Source organism: Polypterus senegalus, chromosome 4, assembly GCF_016835505.1.
Source record: "Polypterus senegalus isolate Bchr_013 chromosome 4, ASM1683550v1, whole genome shotgun sequence".
Taxonomy (NCBI): Eukaryota; Metazoa; Chordata; class Cladistia; order Polypteriformes; family Polypteridae; genus Polypterus; species Polypterus senegalus.
The window spans coordinates 185,915,461-185,931,775 of NC_053157.1; positions in this window are offsets into that span (position 1 = coordinate 185,915,461).

Sequence of the window (16,315 nt, forward strand, 5' to 3'; positions counted from 1 at the left end):
TAGTACTTAAATATCTCTTTATTTCCTTCTCTTCAATTCACTTTTTCTTCCTGTAAAAATGTTCTCCAATACTGACATTAAACAAACAGCAGATCACGAATGGAAGCAAGCAAATACTTCAGTATCATGCTCACCAGTATTTTAAGAGTACATTTGGGGAGATGACAACCTAAAGCCACGGTTGTCTCGTAGGGCTGAACTTGAGGAGCTCTGTTCTGAAGCCTAACAAGATGGGCTTGAAGGTTACAGGATAGACATCACCACTGGTTCACTGTGCACTTGTGCCAGCTTTTTCAATATGGCTCTGTGAAAGATAGCTCTAGCTTGGAATGTACACAGCTGGCTCCTTTTTCAGAAATATCAACTAGACAATGGAGGAACATATAGCAGGAACAGAGGTGAGACCTGTTTAATGAAATCTTTAGTGAACCTTTGTATTTATTTGTCAAAGGAAGTCACCATTAAATCAATATATTCCTTCAAAGAATTAATCAAAAGCCAAGTGTTAAACAACAAACTTCACTCTTCAGAAGTTCTTAAAGAAATTCCCCACCCAAAAATGGTGTTTTTTAGATGTTACTTTACCCTGTGTAGTTTGTAGTGATAGACAAGAAAATTTTTCATGTTTTAATGGAGAATGGAGATAACAAATGGAGTGGCATTCTGTCACTGCCACTCAAATATCTTCTTTGATCTTGATATCGTTTTTACTGAACTTTATCTTGTTCTGTGTTGTTTTCGTAGAGCATCTTGCTAGCTGGCATCCCCTGCACTGGCTATTAAGATTTACTATATGCATGTACTAGCAGTTGCAATAACCCTGGATGGGATGCCAGTTTGTTATAGGACACATATTCACCAAATAACTAACGACCCGCTTGTTTGAGACTTTGGGAGAAAAAAAACAGAAGTACCCAAAGAGATCCTTGAAGAAGCAGTGTGAAAGCACAATCTCCACAAAGACCACGGTTGGACTGGGAATTGAACTCAAATTCCTGGAGGTATGGGGCAACACTGTATCAATCTGCCATGACTATCCTAATACACAAATTTAAAAGTCAATGTCTTTTATTGTATTCTAATGTTAGCATGTCAAGACTCTACTGCAAGAAATGAACATTAAGTCTGCAAAAAACACATTTTTTTAAACAATCACAGACTGCTTAATAACAAAGCAATCAACTTATAAAATAAAATAATGGAGAAAGATATGCATGTTCAACCTGAAATGGTCACTTAATCAAAGAAGCTAAACAACAAAGACATTCTTCTTTAAATCCATGTATCCAAACATGTGAGGTGCTTATTATACAAAAGCACAGAGAGACCATAAAATTTTGTCGTGTCTCATTAAGCATGGATTCTTCGCGGAACCGTATTTAAATTGCTATTGTGTGTCTTAATTCTAGTAAAATACCTGGATATGGAAGCAATCAGTAAAGCAGTAAAAAATGTTTTTAAACTGAAACTAAGAACTCAAAGGGTTTAGCCATCTAATATAATAGGCTATATACTGCACGCCAAGCCAGCATGCAAGAACCTTCGTTACAACACAAGATCCTACTCACTGATTTCCAGTTGATGAGTACATTTTTTCTGATAACTTGACAGACCTTTAAATGAAAGAATTAATTCACTACTTCAATAAAACCGTAGCTGGATATCTTTACCCCATGCTAAGCTTTTCTTAACAGTAATAAAAATTGCAGTTTATTGGACTCAACACTCGAGTCACATAAAAGAAAAATTTATGGCAAACCAGAATAATATGTTTTGGATTTCCTTTTTAAAGGTGTTATAAAAATGAACCTTTTATATAGCTGTAGTGGAGAGTATCTTATACTCAACACTGACAGCACAGTAGACAGTGCATTTGTAATGACATTAAAGATAGAAATGTTAGGGATGTGGCGTATTGTTTCAATGTCCAAAAATAGTTCTTTTGCAAAATGATGAGGTATCATATGAAACATTCTGAATTAAAGAGCTAGCATATCTTCAATATCTTAACAAAATAGCAACTTCACAATGTCATACATGTGAATGGAGGGTTCACTTACAATTTAAAAGGTATAGTTTTTTCAAACTTGAAATCATGATGTTAGTGTCTCTTAGGGTGATCTTTAGAAATCTGGTGTGTGATCTCTTTAAAAATTTATAATGCAAAAGTCAAATGTAAAGCAAAGTTCCGGGCACTAGGCACTAATCTAGGACAAATAAATTTAAACAGGCAGCAAAAAGGCAACAGAAATCAAAACTTTTTCTATCCTGTTTGCCCAATTCAGGGTCATGGGTATTTAGTGCCTGTGCCAGGAACAATGGGTGGAAGCAGGAACCACATCTATATGGAGAAAAGGTCTATATCAGTACACAATCAAGCAAACGCCTACACTCACTCACGAAAGACCAGTTTTCAGTTGTCAAATTAGCTACCCTATGTACAGAATCTTTAGGATATAGGAGGAAATTAAAATGCATTGAGAAAAGCAAAGCAGACATGAGGGTATAAATGGAAACTCCGCACCATGATTGACTTTATTTTGTCACATACTGGGCTGCACTCTTATCTTCTAGAGACACAGAGTTACACAGAAAACATATTTTCAGATAGATAGCCAGTTAGCAAATGCATGGATCCTCTGCAATTTTTCAGAAACCGCATATCTAAAAAGTAATAAAAACTTTCGTAAGTGAATGATTATTTAATACCAGTGTTTCTTTCTTTTCAATTTACCTGATTTTCACATAACCTGCTATCATACCACTGTGCCACCGTGCTGCCCTGGTTTACTCCAATGTCCTGGATAAATTACCGATCTCAGCCCTGTCCATTCCAGCCTGCTAATCATTCCCTGACACCAATCAGCCCTTGACCACCTAATAGCTAATGTGTGGTGAGTGTACTGATGCAATAATGGTTGTTATCACATTATCCAGGTGGATGATGCACATTAGTGATGGTTGAAGTGTCTCCCCTTTGTCTATGTAAAGTACTTTGAATAGGTAGAAAAGCACTATATTTAATTAATTAATTAAATAATAATTAATTAATCAAAAATTGCTCCCATCACTAACACAAATGTCAAGCTTGTAGGAAAAAGTATGCTAATCCCCATGTATGTCTATATTTTCCAGCGGCACTTTGGTGGTGTCACTAAGTCTCACCCTTTATAGCAATGGCAGTAATCCACAGTAGGCATGATGTTACATTTCCCCTATTTGCACCACCATTCCCCACTAGCCTGAGCCTCCTTCTGTCTTTAATTTTTTTTATTTAATATTCAGTCTGTTTCTGCTCTTCTTCGTAAGTGCTCATATAGATCAGGTCCACCAACAAGCATCCTTTAGCTAATATCCATTAGTAAGGGAATTTCTGCTGACATTCTGCAGGTCTAGAGTTTCAAGTGTATAATACGACGCAGCAGTTTTTAGCAAAGATTTCTAGAACCAAATCCAGTTCTGCCTATTGTATGAGTGGAAATTTATTATTGGAGGAAAGTTTCTCCATGTACAAAGGATGTTGCCTTTGCTTTTCTGACGTGCTTTTCTGTATGCTGCATCTTGACATTTTGTTTTATGGTTAAATCTGTATGCAAGTTTAACTTTAATTGCTGCCTTTGCACCCAAACTCTTGATCAAATTCTCACTAAGAGGTCATCCAGTACACTCTGCAACATTTTTTCTCATTTAGAAGCAACTCTTTCTAGACAGGTTTAAATTCAGAAATTTAAAAGTGTACACCCAGTGAAAGAATAAGAATCTAAGAAATAACTTGCTAAATAAACCACTTTATAATGAGTATGAAAAATAACTCCAACCTTAACTATAGGACTTAAAACACATTTGAATAATGGATAAAAAAGATATTAGAAAGGCTAAAAGGCAACTGAAGGAAAATATTGCAGAAGAGTCAAATACAAATACCATGAGATTCTTTTAGCACTTTACAATTAAAAGAATGATATGGGTGATGAAGTGTATTAGGAGCAGTAAGGGTGAAATAAAATATCCCAAAAAGGAAATGGTAAATACGCACAATTTATATTTTCTTGAGGTTTTCACACATGGAGAACTTAGTAACCTCCAAGCAGCTATAGGGACCTATTAAGAAGGTACTAAACAATTTAGAAACTGAAGAGAGTGAAATGTTACTACCGTCAAATCAAAAAACTTGTGGGGACCAGTTAACATTTATCCTGGAGTGATGATGGAAGTCAATGACTGCATATTTCCATGTTCTGGGCTTTGTGTTACACAAGCAAAATTAATTAACAGCTCTTTTTCAAGCACACTTTATTATTGTCATAGCAAAAACAGTTTTGGAGTCTTTCAACAATTGGAAAAACAGAAAAGAAATGAATTGTTAATCAAAATTTAATTGCATTTTTGTCTTCTTAGATTTAATAAAATACAAAGGTATCTTCTTCCGAGCTGTTCTCCTGGAGAGGGTTGGGAGCTCTGACTTTGTGATGGATCTAAAAGAGAGTGTCACAAAAGCCACACAGAGCCATAGCAAGGTTTGGGGCAGCCACCTGTATATTTGGTTTCCTGGCTGCAAATTGTTGTTTTAAATAATAGCACTGCTGTGTGCAAAACCGAGTCCAAAACAGAACTGAGGGAATAGGGAAAAGGTGGAGGCTTTTAAAGGGGAAGACAGGAAGTGAAGTCAAAGGGGTCGGGCTCAGGAAGGTCTTCAGCCATAGGGTTGAGCCTGGACGTGACATCACAGCCGGCAAGGTCTTCTTCCATAGGCTCGGTCCTGAAAGTGACGTCAAGAGGTCCAGGTGGAATCTCCCGTGACTGGTCTGCAGGCAAGGGAGAAAAAGAGTCAGTGCACTCTGCCACATCCCGGTATGATTCGGAGCTGCTCTTACTCAAGCCCTTTAGCTGCCTCCCATGCGTACGTGTGTGACAAGAGAAGCACCCTGGCCAAAGGCTGTTTGCATTATATAAACAAGCACTTACAAAGACACTGCCACTAATGAGCTTTATGTTTTAAAGCAGCTAATTTTTGAATGATTCCGCATCTTTCTGACTTATGACATTCCTGCACCCTTCTCTCTTTCTTGTTTTCTATGTTGGTGTCTGAAGAGGCCACTTCTTGACTATTATTTACTCAAAAAATATCTAAATTAAATGGGGTCTCTCAGTTACAGCCTCATATACTTTCATGTTCATTTATACTATATATATTTTTATCACAGAATAGGCTAAAAAAAGAAATGTACTATTTCACCAATTCTACATGAATAGCTTGTTAAGAAAAAATGTCAGCATTCATCCTGCTGGATGATTGCCTAGCCACATAAGACCATAGCATCAGGAAAAAAAACTTCACATTTTAATGATTTGCTTAACATGTCACATAGATTAAAATTATTTAAGTATTTAAGGGACAAAATTTACTTTTCATCTTTTAAATTATTTTGAGACATTGTCTTATGGCCTAATTAAAAAAGAAATACAAAAATATGCTGCAAAAATGCGTTTGCAAAAACTACACACAAAAAAAAAACTTTAAATGGGAGTTGTTTTGCTTTTAATTAGCAAAAAAAAACTGCTAATGGGGTAAGCAAAATTTACTTGACAGTATTTCTTAAAGCAAGTTAAGTAAACATAAATACAACATTTTTGATAAGCTAGTAATTTTTACAATAAGGAAAACTAGATTTAATGTTATTATTTAAATATTTTTCACTTGCTTAGATTTCATTTTTTGCAGTGTATTGAACCCTAATACTAACCCTGTTTAAGCAAACACACATTACAGTCTAACTGAAACAGGCGTGCATATCTGTGGTTAAATGCATTACATATGTAATCTAGAGAAGCCTCATCTAAAGAACTTTCTGCAGTTTTGGTTTCTGGATTACAAAGAAAATAGCAAAGTTGTGGATGTACCAAAAGAAGAGCAACAGAGTTATTCTAAGATTGTTGGACATGACTAACAAGGTAGTATTGGAATTGAATCTTTTTGGTTTAAGCCAGAGGAGAATAAAAAGAAAGTATTATGAAGGAAATTAATATCATGGATACTGGTTGTTAATTTAAATTGAGTTCCTCAACTAAAACAGACAGAAGCTGATTAATGATGAATTTCGCACAAGAAATTAGAAAATTGTTCTTCACACAAAGAACCAAGTAGTGTGGTACATTGTAGTACTTTGCAGACCTCCACATTTCTATTTGATGATATTTTATAGAAGATGGGTGAATAATGATTAGAGATTGCCAAGCTATGTTGGGCTGACCAGCCTGTCCTCATTAAAACCAGTCTATTTTATGTGGGTATAGATTTCTGAATAAGTTTGCCATGCTATGAATTGGCATTCTGCTGCCCTGCACTAAAATAAGCAGGTTCTGGAAAAAATTTTTTTGTCAAAGTGAAATGAGATATGTTTAATATATATATATAAATACTTTTTAAAAACCACACTTATATTAAGTTAGAAATATGTACTAAAAAGTAAAAAATAAGTCTCTCATACATCACTCCTAAAATAAAAGGTGGCCACTTTTGTAAAGATTTTAAGAAGTGTTTTTTGAATTGTGATTAATGAAAAGCGCTCACACTTTTATTTATCAGTCTTTAAAGGAAAACTGAGAAACAGTAAACTCCTAGCATATACTCAGAGGAATACATCTTATAAAGTAAAGTGCAGGAGAGCTCTGAATGGGTTGGTCTCTCAAATATGAGAACTGACTTTTAATGGAAAATGAATCCCAGAGGGTTAAGGAGCCCTGGAATACAGCACTTCCACCACAACCGGAAGTGCTGCCGAAAGTAATTCCAGGTACGCCCGAAGTGCTTCCAGATGCTCATACGCCACTTCCGCCACTCCAGGAAGTGCTGTCGGAAGGCTATCAGGAAGCACCTGGAGCCCTTCTGGGGGGCTATAAAAGGGGCCGCCTCACTCCATTAGACAAGCTGGAGTCGGGAGGAAGGAGACGGAGCTTGTGAGAAGGGGAGTGGAGGCGAGAGAAGAGAAAGAGAAGAGTGATTATCAAAGTTTGTGCACTATATTGTGGGTGCAGATGTGTTTAAAAGAAATAAATGTGTGTGTTTCTGGACATTTGTTGTCTGTCTGTCCCCGGAGGCTGTTTTTCCACACTGCATAATGCCTCACTGGGACTGTAATAGGCAAGTCTGAACTTTTCTTTCTTTTTAATTTTCTTCCCTTTTAGTTTTTCCAGTGTGTGTTCAGATCATACAGCGTGTGTATATCTATCTATGTATCAATCTATCAATCTATTGTCACACACATGCGATTGGGAGGCATCTAAAGGGCCTGAATAATTGTAGTAACATTTCACACCAAGCAGTGGCGAGCTGCATTGACTTCCTCAATCCTCTGCAGACCTTCCACGGGAAATCCTGCTAGAATCCAGCGCCATTGATGATGTAACTTCTGGTACCGGTGCTATATATGATGTCACTTCCTGTTCCGGCTTTTAAAGCCGCCATACTTTCAAACTCAAATTAGTTCTGTTTTGGACTCAGACTTGTGAACATCTCACTACTATTTATCCTTTTGCAGCCAGGGCATATTATACAGGTGGCTGCCCTAAACCTTTTTTAATGTCTTTTGGTCATTTTTGTGACGCAATCTAAGGTCAGTTCTCTTAAGTCCAGTGGAGTCTTTCTTAAGAGGTGTGGAGTGGAAGAGACAGAGGGCAGATAGATGGATGGAGTTTCCCAGATCTTATTCCAGGTTAGCAACCAAGGATGCTGAAGAAAGCAGACAAATACATTAGTTATGTAGCTTCTTCTGCAAAACTCTCCCATGAATCATCATAAAAGATGTTAACAATCACACTCTGAAATCTGCTCCAATGAAAACCATTAGTAAGACTAATTTTGGTATTGCGTTGAGCCCTGAACATCATAAAACTATCTACACTTAACCTATTGATGTCATACAGTAGTGTTTCCCAACCTCGGTCCTGGGGGCACACTGTGACTGCAGGTTTTTGTTCCAACCAGCTTCTGTTTTTAATTGGACCCCTGGGCTAATTAAGTGAACTGATATTTCCCAAGTTCTGTGTTTTGGGAACAATATAGAAATTAGAAGACTAAGTTTGGTAAAAAAATAAATAAATAAAATGAACCAAGCAGTTATATGGGAATAATGTATTTTTTTTCTTTTTAACAATATTTTCAACTTGATTTTCATTCTGCTTTTCCAGGTGTTCTAATTGTTTAATAAATCCATTATTTAATAATTAGTGGGTCTGATGCTAAAGTAGTTGCAGCCATAGATTATTCAGTGTTGTTTGTCTGGGTGTCTGCTCTGTTCATTTTTAATTGTAAGATACAACAAAGAGGGAAACTACACAGAGAAAGAGCAAAATATAATGACATCAACAAAAGAGAGTTAAGTGTTTAAATCAATAGCAAAAGCAGAAATATTTCTAATTGTGTTATCAATGTAAAACTCATGCTGCTGTGCTTTTCTGAAAGTAGAATAAAAGAAAAATAATACCAGCTAATTAAATGGGATCAGTTTTACCAGGTGTTGTCACTCATTGTGAATCTGGTTGGAACAAAAACCTGCAGCCACAGTGGGTCCCCAGGACCGAGTTTGGGTAGCACTGGCATACAGTATTGGCATACTTTTATCCTGCGCTAAAGATGTAACACTTCGAAGAATACGTTACAGAAAAATTAACTGCTAGGTATGGTCAGAAATATTGATGGTAAACCAGGAGCAAAATTACAAATCTGAGAGACAAGGTCAGTTGCAAATGACTCTTTTAAATATCCAGAAAATCAAAATGAACTTGGAAGGATTCTTGTGAATGGAGAAATCTGAAAAGCAAAGCAGTTGTTGAAATTGTAATATTGAGTTTCTGTAAAACACTAATAAAATTGTTTAATTACAGCTCAATTATTAAGGTTGGTTGTAGGTTTATTACGTCATCGCTAGTCAGTCAGATTTGCTTCTTTTAGTACAGATTAATTAATATATTGTATTAATGATAAAACCAATAAAAAAGACAAAGTATGCTGTTTCATTTCTTTAATGGCTAGGTGTGCTAGCCATTATAAATGAAAAATACTGCTGGGTTAATTGAAGTTGTTTTGAAAAACTATTCTTAGATTTAAATTCTATTTCACATTCATACCTGAGCTGTCCTAATATAGTTTATTTTAGCTAAGCAGCATGCAGACAAAAGCTAAGAAACAGCTTATTCAATGCTTTCATACAGGTAAGAACTATTGGTGTAGAAATTCATAGGGTACTTTGGATCCAGTTGAACATGGAATGGTTATAAAATCAAGTCCAAGGCAGGTTTCTATGCCTCCATGAACAAGGAATGATGTTTCTCATGGACCAGTAGTGCCAATTCTCTGCATGGTAGACTTCATATCACAAAACATTCAAATTATTCTTTTAGCATGGTGGCCCAACATCAGCTAAACATTTTTAGTGTTTCTAGCAGTGGCCAAAATTGAAAAATCGAACAGAAAAAGAACTGTGAGGTAAAAACAATACCTGAAACAGTCTTTAAAAAAAATCAGGACATAAAATTATCACAAAAAATGAATGCGCTACACAAAACAAAAAGGGTGCAAAAATAAGAAAATGTTTCTTTATTAAAATGAAAATAGTGATTAAAATAATATAAAAAATCATGCGTGAAATTAACCAAAGTTTCTTCCTTTTTTGCTTACCTGTATGTCAAGAACAGTTCATATCATGTATGAGTCTTTCCTCCAATTGCTTCACTTTCAACAATCCCATAAAGCAACTTGCAGTGATCCTGAGACAAAAGCGACAGACCTGTGCTGTGTGTTGAAGAAATATGTCTCACCCAAAGATATTCATTATGTCATGGAGCTTCTTTTTTGCTAGATGTGCCAGGCTTTGCAAGGTACTGATCTAAAGGGTTTGATTCTGAGCCAGTTAATTTACAGAGCAGAGGTTGCCTGCGGTGAAAGGGAGAAAAAAAATATATATACACACACAAAATAAACTTCCCTCACAAAAGAAATTCAATGATCTAAACTGAAAACTGAGTTGAATTTTCAAGAGGCCCAAACAACCTGGGGCATTATAGATTTATAACCAAGGGGAGGTTTTATACTAATTAAGCTGATATAAACTCCAGATTCCAATGCATTTAAATGACTCAAATCCTGGTATATTGCACAATTTAAGATTCCATCCAACAGTGCAAAAGCAGATACTGGGCTGCTGTCCATAAATTTAGTCAATCTGTGATCAAAAAGATGGTAGGGATGCAGTATAATAGATAGGCCTTGTTAATGCAGTAGTTCAGTGCTCTACAGCCTCTCACTACAGGGTGATAGTTATCTTAGATTCTGTTCACTGCACTGAATACTGATTGAAAGGGAAGACTTGGAAGTTGACACTGGGTCAGAAAGTTAAGCATTAGGTTCCAGCATAGATCCACAGGGGCAGCAAAGTCATTGAACAAGAGGGGGGCAGAATAATAAAATATGACTCTCATACAGGCAATGAAAAGAAAAGGCAGAGCCATCAACTGTGTGTTTTTCCTGAGTAAGAGAAGAAGTGCATTCCATTCAAATTTGTCCATCTTGTTAAAAAAATTCTTTTAAATCCGGTATATAAATATTCTCCCATTGATTTTCTGTACTAACTTTTTCTATCACAGTGAAAGTCCATTTATACAGTATTGGGTTCAAGGCAGAATCCAGTCTTGGAGAATGCCAGGCCATTACAGGACAATAAACAAGGCCATTATCGAGTTGCAGTAAAGTGGAGATCAAAACATACACAGAAGAATGTGAAAATTCCATAAAGATATTGACTGAGCTGAGATTTGAATCCAGTTCCATCCAATGCACTACCATGCCATCCAGGAGAATGCATATTCAGAAAAATTATGGAATTGATATGCTGATGGGTTGGGAACATTAAATGAAGAACTTCTGTTTTTATATACAAACATGTGAAAAACCTCCATACAACTTTTTTTTCTGGCATTGTTGCTTCTTGATACGGATTGCCAGAGTCAAAAATGAGCAAACCATCTTTTATGCCAGGCAATTGTAGGACAAACACACACACAGTTACCAGGCCACATTCGTGATGGCAATCAAGCATAAGTCGCTCCTTCAAACTGAGAGAGTAAATTGGGGCCCCAGGAGGAAAGCCACATGAGAATATAAAAAGAAGGCACAAAACCATCCTGATGCATCTTTTCTATAGTGCCTAAAATGTCACTCTGTCTGATTGCAAAACACTTTCTAATGGTGTTTATATCACTGTTCAGGATAAAATCCATTTCAACTTGAAAACGTGAAACACAATCCCCCAGTTATCCCGAGACACATTACATACTGATTTGTATACATGTTTTTTACTTAAATTATAGAACTGGAATCAACATACCATAAAATTCTCCAGCCCACTTAATCCAATTCAGAATGCCAGAGTCTGTCCCTGCAGCACTAGAAACAAGACAGAAAACAAACCTGGACTGGGCACCAGTCCATCGCAGGATCTACTGGCACATATACCCATACTCACACAGGGTTAATTTAAAATCAAACTGAGATCATCAAACTATGAAAAGATTTGTGTATGATTTACATCATGAACAAATTCGGTCAGATAGAAGCTTATTAAGGAAAGTTTCAGTTGGGCAAATGAATAGCATTAAAAGAGCAGCTATTAAAAAGCAACTGACGCACAGCAAGCAGGAATTTGAAGCTGCTGGTGTCTCTGGATTCCCAAGAACCTCTGGATGGAGGATCCTCCAGAGGCTTGCAGTTGTGCATAAAGCTGTATTTGGTTGGTGAATGGCCACCCAGTTCCAACAAGACTGCAACGTCAGCAAGGAGGTGGCAGTGCAATGATTTGGGCTGGAATATTGGAATGTGAGATGGAAGGTCACTTTAGGGTTCCTGAGCGTCTCAAAATGACCTCTGCAAAAATTGGTGGAGTTCCTAACTGACAACTTCATGCCATGATATAAAAAGACAACACACCATCCCATGCTGCAAAAAACACCATTGACTCCTTGGTTGCTATGGGCGTAAAGGGAGACAAAATCATGGTGTGGCCACCATCATCCCCTGACCTCAACCTTACTGAGAACCTGAGGAGCATCCTTGAAAGGAAAATCTATGAGGGTGGAAGGCAGTATACCTCAAAACAGCAGTGTATTTTTGGCATCCTCAAAAGACATAAAGGCAGAAACTATACACAGACGTACAAGTTTAATGGATGAGAGAGTTGTTAAAGCAATATCAAAGAAGGGCTTATATATTAATATGTAACTTGATCTTTAAATATGTTTTTGATTATTTTTTGAAAAATGATCTCTTCATCCAACAAATACAACAGATTTCTGTTATGAATTCTTTACAACCTATTGAATAATTTCAAACTCTGTTGTGCATAACAATTTCGACCACTGTATCTTAAGTTGAAAATATTAAAAAAGCTGTTATCATCATGAGTAGTTTTGTTTGTAATAAAATCCATCCATCCATCCTTTATCCAACCCGCTATATCCTAACTATAGGGTCATGGGGGTCTTCTGGAGCCAATCCTAGCCAACATAGGGTACAAGGCGGGAAACAAACCCCGGGCGGGGTGCCAGCCCACTGCAGGTAATAAAATCCACATTATAATATAATTATTGAGGTTAAAAAAAATCCTCAATCGTATTGACTTTAGGAAAATTTAACAAAAACAGCACGTGCATAATTATTTGGAACACGGTGTAGTTCCTTGTGTCATGTACCAGACTGGATCACAATCAAAGGTTAGTTTCCACCTTCCACCTTGGGTAAGTCCAGATATCCATGCCACTGACCTGGAAAACATTTTATGAAGATATCTGGATTGATGGATAGCAGAACATATTTAACACAGGGAGCCTGCATGGGTGTCAATGTGTGGCTGCAGTACAAAAAACAAACAAACACAGTACTTTCAGTCTATAACTGATATGCCTGAAAGTACATACATACTGTAATAGATTAGAACAAACAAAACTTCATCCTACACAATGCAATGCCAAAGGTTGCTGCTGACCACTTGGTCTCATGAAGAAAACCCAAAACATAGCACTGTTCAATGAACAAAACTAAAAAATACACACTCATTTGCCACTTAGCCCGCTACTGCATGTGGCTAACAAAGCTACTACAATAACATTGGCAATGCACCATTTGGATAGAAGATTTTTCAGGCCTTTTAAAATTACAAAGCTTCTAATGTACTGTATGGTTATCATTTTTACAGCCTTTGTTTAGAGTTGGCTTTTTCCAATAAAATGAAATATCATAATTAATAATAATAATACATTTTATTTTATCCTAGGTGCCTTTCTAAACACTCAAGGACACCAAACAATAGATGAAACACACATTATAAACAAAACTAAAATAAAAATGTTTAAATCAGACAGAGCAATTGTAGTCAAAGAGAAAAAGCACTCTTAAACAGATGAGTTTTAAGTTTGGATTTGAAAGTAAGAATGATTCAATATTTCTAAGCTCAGATGGTAGTAAGTTCCAGAGCTGTGGAGCAGAGCACTTGAATGCTACGCTGCCCATGGTAGTAAGATGGACGAAGGGGACAGTCAAGTGGATGGAGGAGGAGGAGGATCTAAGGGTGCGGGAGGGAATGGCAATATGGAGGAGGTTAGACAGATATGGAGGGGTAAGGTTGTGGATAGCCTTAAAAGTTAACAGAAGAATTACGTGTTGCTGGATTATAGTTTGTCTTATAGCAGTGTTTCTCAAGCTTTATGGCCTCGGGACTCAGTTATAGCTTTTTAAGTTCCTTAATCACCCACGGACAGGATTAGAAGAGCTGGGAGGTTTCCCCCTTCGTGAATCAAGTGTGATTCAGAAAGCAGGGGGCAGAGGCCTCCCCTATTCGAATTGAGTGCAGGTAGAAATGGGGGAAAATATCATGCAGCATTTCCAATCGCTTCATTGGACCAGGAGTGTGTCACATGTGACAATAAATCTGAGGTTAACTGATTATACAACATTTTTATTTTTACTGCTTAGCCTTGCGTTTTTGAAAAAGCCACCAATGCTGTCCACCTGCATATCGTCATTAAGTTTGTAATAACAGTCAAAGATCAGAGTTAAGACATTATTGAATACTGCTTTAACACAGACTTCTGCTGCAATCTCTTTCACACAAATACCACCAAGGACTGTATGCAGCATGTTCAACAGTAAGCAGCTTGAGTGAACTAGTAGTATTAGTCCCTGGTTAAAAAAAAAAAATAATAAAATAACATATTGTATACAAACAAATGCTTATTTACATAGCACTTCTGATACATCTGATTAAGCAATGGCACTACAACTGAGGCGAAGCCAGGAAACACAACTAGTGTTAAAAAAGAAGCAAAGTTTCTTGCAACAGCCATGAAATTATGAGCAACACTAGAACTGCAACGATGAAAATGATGCTTTGAAAACTCAGCAAGAAGCAATAACTTTTTCCCTTCATGGAAATGATTTTATTATACTTGATGTGAGTGACTGGTGATTTTGTTTAAGTTTCAAAGGCTGTGACCTTCAATATATTGGTGTCCTGATGGTTACTCAATTATATCCAAAACTGTTAGGATAGGCTTTGATTCCCCATAACCCTAGAGCATAAAAAATAAGTCTTGCAAGTTTACAAGAAACTAATATAAAATGCATTTTGAGTCTAAGTTTAGTTGTCTTCTGCAACAATTTTATTGGAGCTGATTGTAATCTTTAAGATGCGCAGATTCAGCTGGCACTATCACTATTTGCAGCATTCCTCTTTAAATAAGGCTTCCATGGAGTTCAAAACAATTATTTTGCCACAGTACTTCATTTTGTCACTGTTTTGTTAACTTTGACCTGATCTATAACTTTAGTGCCTGAAAAACAAATTCTCATAATGAAAGACCCTCTTGTATCTTTGACAGCACTTGTAACAACATTGGGTTTCAACTTCCATCCCCAGATCGGCAGGACAAATTCTTTAAGCAGGCTTGTATTGTCTGTCTCCATTTATCTGCTCCAAGTTTATATTTCCCTGAGAACTGAAACTGTAAATTCACTTTGAACTGCATGAGTGAGAGCGTGTTTTTTTTTATAGAATATCTATATGGTTAGCTAGCATTTCACACAGTGCTTCTTAATGTACAGGCTGAGATATCAATCGCCTTAATGCCCTGCTAAGGAAATCTTATGTTCAGAACCACCAGTTTGCTTTAGAGGACACTAGCCTGATATCTTCCATTTTATCTACCCAAATACTATGTTTCAGAAATTTACTGAAATATTAATGAGAAGTCAAAGTGATTATTTTCACAGATTTGTTTTTTTTCTACTGACCAGTTTGGCTGTTTTGCTTCATCTGCTCATGCCACTTGTCTGTGTTACTTCTTTCTTACATTTTCAGCTATGTATGCGCTAGTTAAGTTGTCCTATGCATTGACTGTTGGGATAATAAAGATAATTGTGGTTGGTGAAAGACAGGCCTACCGTGACCCCAGATTGGATTAAGATGGTTTGACAGTGTGACGCTATAATAAGAATTTTTCACATTTATATAATGTTTTTCTCACTACTCAGAGTGCTTTACATTGAAAGTGGGGAGCCACTTCAACCACCACTAATGTGCGGGATCCACCTGGATGATGCGAGGCCAACCATTTTGCATTAATTCGCTCACCACATGTTAGCTGTTAGGAGTTGAAGGGGTCGGAGATAGTTAGCCAGTTAGATACAGGGGATGAATAGGGGCCAGAATGACTAGGCCATGGTGGACAATTTAGCTTGGACATCAGGATACACAATACTTTTTATGAAGGATGGCCAAGGATCTTTTATGACCAAAAAGAGTAAGGACCTCAACTTTACGTCTCATCTGAAGGACTGCACCATTTTTCCGGCACAGTGTCCCTGTCACTGTACTGGGGCACTGAAATCCACATTCGGACCACAGGGTAAGTGCCCCCCGCTGGGCTCGCCAACCACAATTTCAGCAGCAAACCAAGCATTTCTTGTTTGGTCTCCAATCCAAGTACTGGATGGGCTTGAACATGCGTAGCTTTTAAGATTACCTGTTCTGAAGTGCATGTATGTTTTTATTATATTGTGTAAGGATCAGCATACAATAGCATCATTAATAATCAGTGAATGTCACCAAATAGTTTTGCTTACCGCAGGGGACCTTAAGCTCTGGCCTGGAGAGCTGAAGTGGCTGTAGGTCTTTGTTCCAGTGCTATTTATTGATTCCAAGTAGGCAATAAAGCTTATTATTAATATCTATAGCTTACGTTTTTCCGCATTTTAAAATCACTCTTATTT